Raw genomic sequence first — 13,364 nt, forward strand, 5'->3', positions numbered from 1 at the left:
AGCTCCCCCAGAGCAATGGTCCAGATGCTAACCATGAAAATTAGTGAGATGCTTCCCCTCCACAACTGGCCCCTAGGATTTAGGGCACTGCTCCCCCCCCCCCCAACACACACAGACCCCAAAGCATGGGAAAAGCCTATCAGAGCACTCAGATACTGGGCTTATTACTTGACAAATGCTGGGTGGCTGAGGGGGACAGGGTGTGTCTTAGTCATTAAGATAGCATGGTCAAGGAAGATTGTGTTGAAGGGAGTACAGGCAATTGGAAAAAAGTTAATATGGAAAAGTTTTGTCTAAATTTCTGGTGAGCCCAGAGGCTGAGCTCTAAAATTGTTGTAGTCTTAGCACTGTTTGTAGTTTCAGTTTTGTATCTCAAAGGATGGGCACAGGATAGAAGGTCGCATATTCTGGCTGTTGTGCCATGCCTGGTTCCTTGAAGGCTGGGATACCTGCCAGCTCAAACAGTGAGCTTTTTGTCACCCATTTTGAGAATTAGATGGTCTCAATGGATTCCCAAAGCTGGCACAATGGGATTGCATTCCTTTCCATGTCCTTGCTGCCTCTCTTCTGACTAACTGGATCACAGAACCATGAGGAAAATCACTGGACCCTTTGCTTTAGCTGCATCTTCTAAACAAGGGAACTGAGGCCAAGCCTGAGTATTTGGGAATTAAATGAAATGCAGTTGAGCTGGCAGCAGAGACAAGGGCATGGGGCCTGTGTCCTTGGAAGGTTCTGATTTCTTTCCCACATGAACTCCCCATGTGGACTTGAATAACTTTTTCTTTCTTCGTTTCTGTGTTAAGTTTTATAGATCACTCCTTTCTGTAGCTATTGTTCACTGATCTCCAACAACTTTTCAACTCTATGTGGTGTGGAAATCATCTATTGGGGGGCAGTCTTTTTTTTTTTATGCAATAAGCATGAACTCAAGATCAAGGTGTCTGGAGCATCCACAAAAAACATCTGGCAACATTGAGGTTGTGCTTCACTAACCTGGCAGAAAAGACGCAAAGTTTCTAAACCTATTGGCTGAACTCCCATATCACTCCCAAGCTGTCATGATCTGTCCTCTGAAACCCAATGGGTCTACCAATTCCATACATTGGAGTTAGGGGAATTGGGGAGAGCCCCTAGAGAACACAGTCAAGTCTGAGGATTGAGATACCAGGTGCATCTTGTCTTTAAGAGACTCTTCTCTTGCCTTAAGGAGAAAAGAGGAGAACATTTTGTGTCCTAATGCTAGGGATGACCCAGACACACCTGAGGCCCTGTTTTGTGTTTATTGCCCTACATGTTTTAGAGTCAGAAATCCTCAGCTCCCCCTCTAGCTACATTACTTCATGAGGGTCGAAGTCCAAGTCAGAAATCACAGTCTTATTTTTAGAGGCCTTAGAAGATAGAGTTTATAGCTTCTGTTCTATTGTCTCTGACAACATTCTCCCTCCCTCCCTCCTTCCTGTTGTTTTCCCCCCACATCCCTATTTAATCCTGATTGGAGGGAGAGGAGATGGCGGGAGTACTGCTTGTTGTCCTTCTCCGAAGATCACTTTCTAACTCTTCACTCATTCAACCATCTTTGGGTTTGGCTTCCTATCATACATTCTTAGGCTTATCTCCCCATCATTTCATGAGGTGGGTGGGGCTGTGACGGGAAGATGGTAGGAAACTCAGGGACCACTGGGCTTACCAGATCCATCACTCACTCCAGATGTTGAATGGATGACAGTATGTCATGAGTTTCTATCCTGAAAGAGTTCACATGTGTGTAGGTGTGAGAGAGATTGTGGAGGTTTGAGTGAAGGTATAGGACTTGTTTTGAAATACTATATAAAACTATATATAGGGTTGATGTGGATTTTGTTTCTCTCCACCATTAGTACACTCTGAAGTGTGGGTGAGGCAACAATCTGAGGATTCCTGAGATTCTTAAAGAGGACTGTGATCTAGAGAGAGTTCAGGAGCATTGTATCCTTGAGGGTAGGCAGAGGTGAATTAGATTTGCAATAACTAAAATGGGATCTAGAAATTAAGGTGGCTCTGGCCAGAGTGGAAGTGTGTTTCAGAGGTCTTAACCTCAAGGCAATACTGGAGGTTAAGAGGCAGGGATGGGGAGCAGTAGGGCAGTTAAAGAATTTAGGTAGGACCTCTTGGTTTGGGTTTAAGCACCATAGTCAGGGCCACTAAGTTGAAGGAGTTTTTTCTGTTTTCCATGAGCCTTTCAGAGATGAGCTTTGATCACTGATACATGGAGGGGTTTTGCCCAGCATCTTTGGTACCATTTTACCTTTGGAGTTTGAATCTACCAGAAAGCTCAACTGTGGTGTTCCCAGATGATGTGTCTCTGCATCGCACCAAGGTCGAGAAGCCATGGCTTTTTCTCTGGTCCATTCATTCATTCATTCATTTGTTCATTCATTCATTCAGTCATTCATTCATTTATGCCACACACTCAAGCAACTGTCCCAGAAGAGTTGGGCAACCCTTCCTTGTAAGTCAGAGTCCAAACTGAAGGTATGGAAAAAAAGAAAGAAAAACAAACCTTTTTCCATCTAAACAGGCCCAGAAAGAGAGTGTGTGGGAAGTCCCGATGTACTGTCCCTGAAACTATTGAACTTGGGATGACCACGAGCCACTACAAATTCATTTTGTGAACCTCAAAGACCTTGACATTGCTTGAAAAGAAGATTTCATGCTCCATCATCTTGTTTGTAGCTGGCAATTTCAGAAAGGACAAAACGGAGGTCAAACAATTGTTGTGTTTTTTTTTTTCTATAACCACTGCAGAAATCTCCAAAATTTTAAGGAGCTCAAGACCCCAGAGTCACATGGATCTTTTTTTTTTGTTTTTGGGCCACACCCGGTAACGCTCAGTGGTTACTCCTGGCTATGTGCTCAGAAGTTGCTCCTGGCTTGGGGGACCATATGGGACACCGGGGGATCGAACCTCGGTCCGTCCAAGGCTAGCGCAGGCAAGGCAGGCACCTTACCTTTAGCGCCACCGCCCGGCCCCAATGGATCTTTAAAAAAGAAAAAGATTGACAGCCAAAACACAAAATAACAAAGTCTCTGGAAGAGAGCAAATGGACCAAAAAAAACGTTCAGGGCAGGGGCCAGAGTGGTGGCACAAGTGGTAGGATGTTTCCTTGCACATGGCTAACCTAGGGCGGACTGCTGTTTGATCTCCTGGCATTCCCATTTGGTCTCCGAAGCCAGGTGCAATTTCCTGAGTGCATAGCCAGAAGTAACCCCTGATCGTCACTGGGTGTGGCCCCAAAACCGAAAAAAAAAAAGTTGGGGCACCTGGTGTTGGGGCATAAACCAGATAATCTATCATCTAGTCAACTAAACACAGGAATAGGGGGAGGAAAGGCCCCCCCCCCAAAACCTAAATAAAGTCTAAAGCCAAAATAAAAGTAAAACTAACCATTAGGGAGAGCAGAGCTGTGAAGGGAGTACAAAAGCAAGCTGTTTCAGAACACAAAAAAACTCTGAAAGCTTGAGAAATTCATCCAAGAGCCTGGACTTGGCCTGGCTAGGCAAAGAGACAGAAAATGACAGTTCAGAGCTTGCATTTGGGGGACAAAGCTAGAACCGTAATGAGCTAATCCTGTCCTTGGAGAATCTCAGGAGGGTGTAACTTGACTTGATATCTCTGTTAGCAGTTGGCTTGGCTTTCTGTGTAAATCTCTGGGGATGACAAGAGATGGCCTTTCCCCACTGATTCCTGCACCAGTTTCACAAATGCACAAACCACTGAATGCCTGGGCCCTTTAAGGAGACATAAGCTTGCCAATTGTCAAGATGAGTAGAGTTGGAGTCTGGGGAGTTGGCCCCCAGGACTGTCAGCAGTTGCATTTCACATAGGGACATAGTTTCGATCCCTAGTGCTGGGGTCCCCCAAATAGCCCAAAACACAAATAGATGTCCTTGCCACCCCCTGAAGCCAAAATAACAACAAAAGAAAGAAAGCAAAGAGAAGAGCAAAGAATCAGCAAGGTGAATAAAGTGCTTGATTCTTCCAGTCCTTCCTGGGGGAAGGTGGGGTATGTTGTTCATGTCCCATATCTTCCCACCTTGCCACTTGAGGTGGGCTGAGTTCAGAAAAGAGCCCTGATTAGTATCCCCATATCTGTCATCATCCTGTTCCTGATGGCTCTGGACACTGAGTGACCCTTCTCCCTATTAGAAATCTGGTCAGTTGGAGACCGAGAAGGTCAAGAATTTCCTAGAAGTAGCCACCTACCTCACAAAAATGGGGTTTCTTTTTCTCAGGTTTTCAATGAAGGAGGGAAGGCCAATTTTCGGTATATCTAAATCTTTAGCAAAACTCGAGTCAGGGGCCAGAGTGACAGTACAGCGGTAGGGCATTTGACTTGCAAGCAGCCAATCCAGGACAGAGCTGGTTCAATCCCTGATGTCCCATATGGTCCCACTAGCTAGTAGCAATTTCTGAGTGCATTGCAGCACTGGGTGTGACCCAAAAACCAAACCAAATTCTTGAATCAGTGAAAGATTTTCTGTCCAAAAGACCAAGGAACATAGCCTGATGGGGCTCTGGCTGTAGTGAAATGTAAGATCCCCAAGTTTGGTCCTATAATGGAACAGCTCATTGTGACTGATGGCCCAGATTCATCCAGTTCTGTGCACAGATCAGCTGGCTAACAGCGAGTTGTGTTACTCAAACCAAGCATGAAGACTCCAATAGCTTGACAGGCAGGAACCAGGAATCTTCAAGGAGGGAGTCAAAGGAAGTGAGCGAAGTAGGGGAAGAAAAGGCAAGGGGGCTTTTTGGAACATGATCTGTCCAGACAGGTCATGCCTGGAAGTCAAAGTTGAAGAAGGCAGAAACCAGTGGCAAGATGAGCCATTGGTGGCTCCAGAAGGGTAGCAGGAGGGAAACCAGCAAGAAAGGATTTAAAAAAGAAAGACAGAAAGAAAAGAAAGACTTTGAAGGAAAACGAGAAAAAGCATGTTTTGGAGGCAAGGTCAGCTTCTGTCTCTGGATGTGAAGGAAGGATCTTGATGGGCTATTGAGCACCTCAGGAAGCTCAAATAAAGCAGAGAGTCCCCATGGTGAGAGGTTGTGGATCTGAGAAAGGGGGGTACTGCACTGTAGTTCTACTCCAGCTGACTTGAGTGATTGTGTGTATGTTTGATAATCCATGGGGGGGGGAGATAGTGATTGTCCCTGCTCCTGCCCTCAGGCCATACAGGGCCCCCACTTCTCTCCTCCCTGCAGAACTCACCTCTAGGCAGATTACCCTCTTGCTGCTGCTCTTGTATTCATTCAGGACCCTGTCTTTCAGTGATTAAAGGTTATTGGTCTAGAGGTACATGGGGGCGGGTGTTAAAGGGCCCCACCCCCTTGGAACAGTACCTCCCTAGAAGCAGGTCTGGCCCAGGCTTTGTCGTTCCTGTCTCTCACACACCCCCATCCCCCAAAGGCCAGCTCTTTCCAGGGTTCCGTCCCCAAATGAGTGATATTCTATCAACAGGGTCACAATCCCTACCAAAATGACATGCAAAAACTTTTGTTTCTCAAAAAAAATATTGAATTATACACCCACATTAGCTTTAGCTTGAAAAAATTTTTTTTTATATTTTGGGGCCACCTTGATAGTCCTTCTGGCATATTTCTGGTTCTGTGCCTAGGAATCACCATTGGTGGGCTAAGGGGTGTCAGGGCTCAAACCCAGGTAGACTATTATTGCAAGGCAAAGGCCTTCCCCGACCCTGTGTTATGTTCTCCAGTCCTAGAATAGCTTTGTCATTAGCAATTAAGCTATTGCTCCAGTAGTTTCTTTATTAAAGGGTTACATATTTCAGGATTTTTTTTTAAAAACTAGAGATTGCTTAAGTAGTTCCCATTATATTATACTTTCTAGAAAATGAAAGTAGTCAATTTTCATCTAATGATTCATTTTACTATTCCCTAAAAATATAGAGCCTCTCCGAGCTATTCAGTGAGAGACATCTGAAATAAGGAAGATCTCTTTCCTCTTAACATTCCATGGTTTTTTTTGTTCTTTTGTTAAGGTGGGAAATTATTTGTCTCAGTAAACTGTCATTGTTCCCTTAAACATTAATGTGAGATGATAGGTCCTGGCATGTTCCCCAAATGCTGCTTCCTGCAGTTTTGACCTGTTGCTGCTCAGATCCCAGAAAAATAGTCTCCAACCCAACTAAGCACCTTAATGTTTTTTTCAAAAGCCCAAATAGGGGCCAGAGCGATAGCACAACGCTAGGGCCTTGCATGTAGCTGACTGAGGACAAACCTGGGTTCAATCCCTGGAGTCCCATATGGTCCCCCCAAGCCAGACGCAATATTTGAGAGCATAGTGAGGAATAACCGCTGAGCCTCACTGGATGTGGCCCCCAAAGCAAAAACAAACAAATAAAACCCAAATATACATATTTTTGACAAATAAAACATTGAAGTACTTATGCACCAGTGTGGTCATTGAAAGTAAGCACAAAATAACATTTTGAAGACGGCCATGCTGGAATTGTTGCATTTTTAATATATTTTCTTTTTTAATTGTTTGAGACCATGCTCAAGGCTTACTCCTGGCTCTCCTCAGGGATCACTCCTGAATATGTGGGAGACTGACCTGGTGTTGTCTGCATGCTAGGAAAGTACTTAAAAGTACTTAAACCCTTATGCTATCTCTCTAGCCCCCAGTATTCTCCTTTACCATTGATAAATGTGGTTTATTGCAAAAATAAAGGTAATGATAAATAATTTGATGCTGGGTCCAGAATGACAGTATTTGCATGTCACAGAACACAATTCCATCCTGACTCCCCCTATTGGGACCCCTGAGCACAATGAGAATTGTTAGGTTCCACCTTATTTTACATAAAACAGAGATCACCCCTGGTTCCTTCCAGTATGTTTGTTTACAACTTGGATTTACCCCAAAATAGAAATTGCCTTGCTTGTAAACCTGAGTGGGATTGGCTCAGGATAGCCTGAGCTATCTGTCCTTACACTGTCCTTACTCCCCTATCTGGGAGTGGTCTCTGTACTCAATAAAAACAATTCTGGCAGGAAGCTTGCAGCAGATATGAAGTAGAAGAATGCCAGACTCTTACGTGTTTCACTCTCATCCTGGTCTGGATTAATTCACACACGACCCTGATTCAGACTCATTCCCCTGGGATTGGAGATATGGAAAGTGGGGTGATGGGGGATTTTACAGGGAATGACCCTTAAGCACAGCCAGAAGTGGCCCAAACTCCACTCCTCAAAAAATGCTATAGGAAACCAAGAATTATTTCCCATCGATTTGAATTCAATCATGCAACTGCTGTGCCATTTAGATATTGTCCACAATCTAAATTTCAGCTCAATGTGGAATTTGCACTAAAGGGAAAAAAAAAAAAACTTTTGGATGCTTTGTGATGCAATCACTCAAATCTCTCAAATATTCAACTCCAGGTTTGTTAGATTCACTCAGATGTCCCTTGATTTTTATATTTCAGTGATCTCCAGCGCTGAGGAAGTTCATTGACAAAGGTGGGCCAGACCCACAAGAAGGAAAAGGTTCTCATTTTTAAGGCCTAGAAGATTTGGGTTGGAGACAGAGTAAGGCACTTACCTTGCACACAGCTGACCTGGATTCTATGCCTAACATATCTGAGCACCACTGAGTATGACCCCATAACCAAAATAAATAAAGCCTAGAAGATGAAGAGGGTTTGTGGGATGGGAAGATGCAAATGAGGGTTTTCCCAAGCATCAGTCAGGGGGCACGGAGGTCAGTTTTGAGATACTTAACCTTCACATAGCCGGCCACCTTGTTGGTTTTTAGGGTTCCATTAATTTTTAGGGTGCTATTGATTGCCTTGGGGGTCCCCTGGGGCGTAAGATTGAACCAGCAATTCTCAAGGCACCCCTGATCCCCATTTTATTTCCTTGGTCGTGTATTTGGAGGTTTTAAGTCAACTTCTCATACAATTAGATTTTTTACTATTTTACTCATAAGATGGATAGATTGTTCTAAGCCAGATAAAAGCCTGATTGTGCATTTTTCCCTATTATGCCTTTTTTTCTGCCCTGACCAATTCACATGTATCTTCGATACCCACCCTATTTTATGAGGGTGAGCTTGGTTCCAACGAGTAACATATTTACCGAACATGGGTACAGATTAACACTTGGCAGAATACTGAAAGCTCACCCCTCAGGAAGGAAGGCTGCTGCCGACACCTTTGGAAGATGAGCTTCCTCTTCTCTCAGGCCCAGACAGGGATCCTGAGGGCCAGGCACAGGGCCCTGATCACAATTCATGTAGATGTTGGACAAAGTTCACCAGAAAACCCAACACAGCTCACCATTTGTGTGATCACCATCTGTGAACACCGACTTAATTTGCTTATTAGGTCCAGGGGCTGTAGTGCAGTGAGATCATGGCTCCCCCTGGTCCATTCTATGTGACTACGAGGGTCAGCACCCACTGGACTAATTCTGTTCTCCCTCAAATCTCATTCCTGCCACATCCACCATCACTAGCCCTGTCTGAAACCTCCAACTCCCTCAAGCAGCAATGGCCACTGCAAAGTACAGGCAACAATTTGAGGTCCCCAAACCAGAGGGGGGGAAATTATTAGGTAACACCCAGAAATTCTCTCGGCTTCTATGAATGCAATATAACATCACCCATCTATTTCTCTCCAGTCAACCAAGGGGCCATGGATTGGATTGATTTCTCATCTTCTAAAAAAAGGATTTCTTTTGAAATGTGTATGGCTGTTACCAAAAGGCATAATATATAAAACATAATATAATATATAAAATATAATAACAATATAAATGGAAGCCACCCATTAGCATATATGGGTAACATAGGCAACATTGTGGATCTTTTGGCCAATATTTTCTCTAGAGAGTTAGTGCTTTGGAACTCTAGAATATCTTGCAAAGGAATGTAAAAGGTCAACACTCATTGTGAATAAGGGCTAAGTTCTTGGGAGGAAAATTTGCAGCTTTTAAAATAACAGTGCAAAAACCCAAGGTTTCGGGGAGTCAGGCAGGAGGAGGTTTGGCAGGCCCACGCCATGCCAGAGGCCTGCTTGTCCAGGCCTAGGGGGGGTGCGGGATTTGGGTAACCCCAGCACCCCTCTGCCGCCTTGCTCCAGATCTCCAGGGGCTTCCCCGGGCCACACCCCTGGGCAAGCCGGGTGAGTTGGGTCCCTTGGTGGAGCTTGAAGGACCTAGGCTTCCCACCACTATCCATGCGGCTCCTTAGGGAGGGTCTGGGTGGGGCTCTGAACTTCTGTTCTCCCAGCTTCTTGAAGGATCTCTCCTTCCCTGGGAGCCGGGAGTCAGGCAGGAGGAGGTTTGGCAGGCCCACGCCATGCCAGAGGCCTGCCTTGGCCAGGCCTAAGGGGGGTGCGGGATTTGGGTAACCCCCAGCACCCCTCTGCCGCCCTTGCTCCAGATCTCCAGGGCCTTCCCCGGGCCCCACACCCCTGGGCAAGCCGGAGAGTTGGGTCCCTTGGTGGAAACTTGAAGGACCCTAGGCCTTCCCCCACTATCCATGCGGCTCCTTAGGGAGGGTCTGGGTGGGGCTCTGAACTTCTGTTCTCCCAGCTTCTTGAAGGATCTCTCCTTCCTGGGAGCCGGGGAGTCAGGCAGGAGGAGGTTTGGCAGGCCCAACGCCATGCCAGAGGCCCTGCTTGGCCAGGCCTAGGGGGGGGTGCGGGATTTGGGTAACCCCAAGCACCCCCTCTGCCGCCTTGCTCCAGATCTCCAGGGCTTCCCCGGGCCACACCCCTGGGCAAGCCGGTGAGTTGGGTCCCTTGGTGGAGCTTGAAGGACCCCTAGGCCCTTCCCCCACTATCCATGCGGCTCCTTAGGGAGGGTCTGGGTGGGGCTCTGAACTTCTGTTCTCCCAGCTTCTTGAAGGATCTCTCCTTCCTGGGAGCCGGAGTCAGGCAGGAGGAGGTTTGCAGGCCCAACGCCATGCCAGAGGCCTGCTTGGCCAGGCCTAGGGGGGGTGCGGGGATTTGGGTAACCCCAGCACCCCTCTGCCGCCTTGCTCCAGATCTCCAGGGCTTCCCCGGGCCACACCCCTGGGCAAGCTGGTGAGTTGGGTCCCTTGGTGGAGCTTGAAGGACCCTAGGCCTTCCCCCACTATCCATGCGGCTCCTTAGGGAGGGTCTGGGTGGGGCTCTGAACTTCTGTTCTCCCAGCTTCTTGAAGGATCTCTCCTTCCTGGGAGCCGGGAGTCAGGCAGGAGGAGGTTTGGCAGGCCCACGCCATGCCAGAGGCCTGCTTGGCCAGGCCTAGGGGGGGTGCGGGATTTGGGTAACCCCAGCACCCCTCTGCCGCCTTGCTCCAGATCTCCAGGGCTTCCCCGGGCCACACCCCTGGGCCAAGCCGGTGAGTTGGGTCCCTTGGTGGAGCTTGAAGGACCCTAGGCCTTCCCCCCACTATCCATGCGGCTCCTTAGGGAGGGGTCTGGGTGGGGCTCTGAACTTCTGTTCTCCCAGCTTCTTGAAGGATCTCTCCTTCCTGGGAGCCGGGAGTCAGGCAGGAGGAGGTTTGGCAGGCCCCCCGCCATGCCAGAGGGCCTGCTTGGCCAGGCCTAGGGGGGGTGCGGGATTTGGGTAACCCCAGCACCCCTCTGCTGCCTTGCTCCAGATCTCCAGGGCTTCCCCGGGCCACACCCCCTGGGCAAGCCGGTGAGTTGGGTCCCCTTGGTGGAGCTTGAAGGACCCTAGGCCTTCCCCCACTATCCATGCGGCTCCTTAGGGACGGGTCTGGGTGGGGCTCTGAACTTCTGTTCTCCCAGCTTCTTGAAGGATCTCTCCTTCCTGGGAGCCGGGAGTCAGGCAGGAGGAGGTTTTGGCAGGCCCCACGCCATGCCAGAGGCCTGCCTTGGCCAGGCCTAGGGGGGGGTGCGGGATTTGGGTAACCCCAGCACCCCTCTGCCGCCTTGCTCCAGATCTCCAGGGCTCTCCCCCGAGCCACACCCCTGGGCAAGCCGGTGAGTTGGGTCCCTTGGTGGAGCTTGAAGGACCCCTAGGCCTTCCCCCACTATCCATGCGGCTCCTTAGGGAGGGTCTGGGTGGGGCTCTGAACTTCTGTTCCTCCCAGCTTCTTGAAGGATCTCTCCTTCCTGGGAGCCGGGAGTCAGGCAGGAGGAGGTTTGGCAGGCCCACGCCATGCCAGAGGCCTGCTTGGCCAGGCCTAGGGGGGGTGCGGGATTTGGGGTAACCCCAGCACCCCTCTGCCGCCTTGCTCCAGATCTCCAGGCTTCCCCGGGCCACCACCCCCATGGGCAAGCTGGTGAGTTGGGTCCCTTGGTGGAGCTTGAAGGACCCTAGGCCTTCCCCCCCACTATCCATGCGGCTCCTTAGGGAGGGTCTGGGTGGGGCTCTGAACTTCTGTTCTCCCCAGCTTCTTGAAGGATCTCTCCTTCCCTGGGAGCCGGGAGTCAGGCAGGAGGAGGTTTGGCAGGCCCACGCCCATGCCAGAGGCCTGCTTGGCCAGGCCTAGGGGGGGTGCGGGATTTGGGTAACCCCAGCACCCCTCTGCTGCCTTGCTCCAGATCTCCAGGGCTTCCCCGGGCCACACCCCTGGGCAAGCCGGTGAGTTGGGTCCCTTGGTGGAGCTTTGAAGGACCCTAGGCCTTCCCCCACTATCCATGCGGCTCCTTAGGGAGGGTCTGGGTGGGGCTCTGAACTTCTGTTCTCCCAGCTTCTTGAAGGATCTCTCCTTCCTGGGAGCCGGGAGTCAGGCAGGAGGAGGTTTGGCAGGCCCACGCCATGCCAGAGGCCTGCTTGTCCAGGCCTAGGGGGGGTGCGGGATTTGGGTAACCCCAGCACCCCTCTGCCGCCTTGCTCCAGATCTCCAGGGCTTCCCCGGGCCACACCCCCTGGGCAAGCCGGTGAGTTGGGTCCCTTGGTGGAGCTTGAAGGACCCTAGGCCTTCCCCCACTATCCATGCGGCTCCTTAGGGAGGGTCTGGGTGGGGCTCTGAACTTCTGTTCTCCCAGCTTCTTGAAGGATCTCTCCTTCCTGGGAGCCGGGAGTCAGGCAGGAGGAGGTTTGGCAGGCCCACGCCATGCCAGAGGCCTGCTTGGCCAGGCCTAGGGGGGGTGCGGGATTTGGGTAACCCCAGCACCCCTCTACCGCCTTGCTCCAGATCTCCAGGGCTTCCCCGGGCCACACCCCTGGGCAAGCTGGTGAGTTGGGTCCCTTGGTGGAGCTTGAAGGACCCTAGGCCTTCCCCCACTATCCATGCGGCTCCTTAGGGAGGGTCTGGGTGGGGCTCTGAACTTCTGTTCTCCCAGCTTCTTGAAGGATCTCTCCTTCCTGGGAGCCGGGAGACAGGCAGGAGGAGGTTTGGCTGGCACTGGTAATCTCTGTCCAGTCTACATTTTCAAAATCGCGCGGGGGCTATTGCCCCCCGCGGCGCACAAGAAACATTAATAGTACTGTCACAAGAAACATTAATAGTACTCACTATCATTGAATTATGTTTTTATGTATGCAGAATATCCATTTTGTACTCTGGCCCTTTTGCATACCCCTTCATAAGTTCATATTTCTCTTTAACTTCTTTAACTCCTATCATCATTACTCCTTTTTTACCCTTTCTAACTTAAGTACTCTTGAGTCCTAATTCACAGACCAAAGTGGTGCCCTAGAGTTAACACCCACACAACTATTTTAAAAGGCATAAAAAAGGACACATATCTTTTCAACATTTTATGGGTGTTTTCTTTGACGGCTATAACTTTTGCTAAATACTTTCTTATACAGTGATGATCCCCCCCCATTTTTTTTTTATCTTCTCTTTGTGAACTGCTCAATATGGAATTTGGTGTGAAAGAATCCCTCAGTTTAATACTTATGTTTGAACCAAGTCATGGGTTTGTTGGAAATGTTCTTATGCCCCCATAGATCTGAGTAGCACCACGTGGGCTTTATATCTTGTTTGCGTAGGCACACTGACATGGGAAAATACTATACATACCAATAAGTTCTTATCTAATAGAAATGGGAACACACAAATCTTGTAGTACAATGAGACCTTTACACCCTGAACATTGACATAAAGACCTGGCACAGGCCTCAGAAGAATGGGCATTCTCCATTTACCCCTTGATCTACAGAAGACATTTACAAAAACATCCAAGGTTGTATATAACATCACCCGGAGGCATTCCTGTACCAGGGACGACCCTACAGCTGCTCTGACATCGATCTACTCAAAAGAGACATCCCTTAACACTGAGAAAACAACAAGAAACAATGACCTGTTTACTGGACAGGGCTTGCTGTATTGCCCCTTTATGGTGAGGTTTGTCTATAACATCACCTGGAAGCAATCCTCTACACGGAAGACC

The 13,364-nt window shown here is 48.8% G+C and overlaps 1 protein-coding gene and 1 pseudogene across 1 annotated transcript in view; one reads left to right on the top strand and one right to left on the bottom strand.

The window, feature by feature from the left end:
• LOC126006940 (hsc70-interacting protein-like) overlaps nt 1-13,364 on the bottom strand; it is a 47,478-nt pseudogene that overhangs the window by 21,826 nt on the left and 12,288 nt on the right.
• The window catches only part of PRMT8 (protein arginine methyltransferase 8), a 199,807-nt gene continuing 196,071 nt past the window's right edge, over nt 9,629-13,364 (top strand). Inside the window, exon 1 of the mRNA XM_049772056.1 lies at nt 9,629-9,634. The gene's annotated coding sequence lies outside the window, so the exon portion shown is untranslated. The remainder of the gene's footprint in view (nt 9,635-13,364) is intronic.

This window comes from Suncus etruscus, chromosome 4 (genome assembly GCF_024139225.1).
Source record: "Suncus etruscus isolate mSunEtr1 chromosome 4, mSunEtr1.pri.cur, whole genome shotgun sequence".
NCBI lineage: Eukaryota > Metazoa > Chordata > Mammalia > Eulipotyphla > Soricidae > Suncus > Suncus etruscus.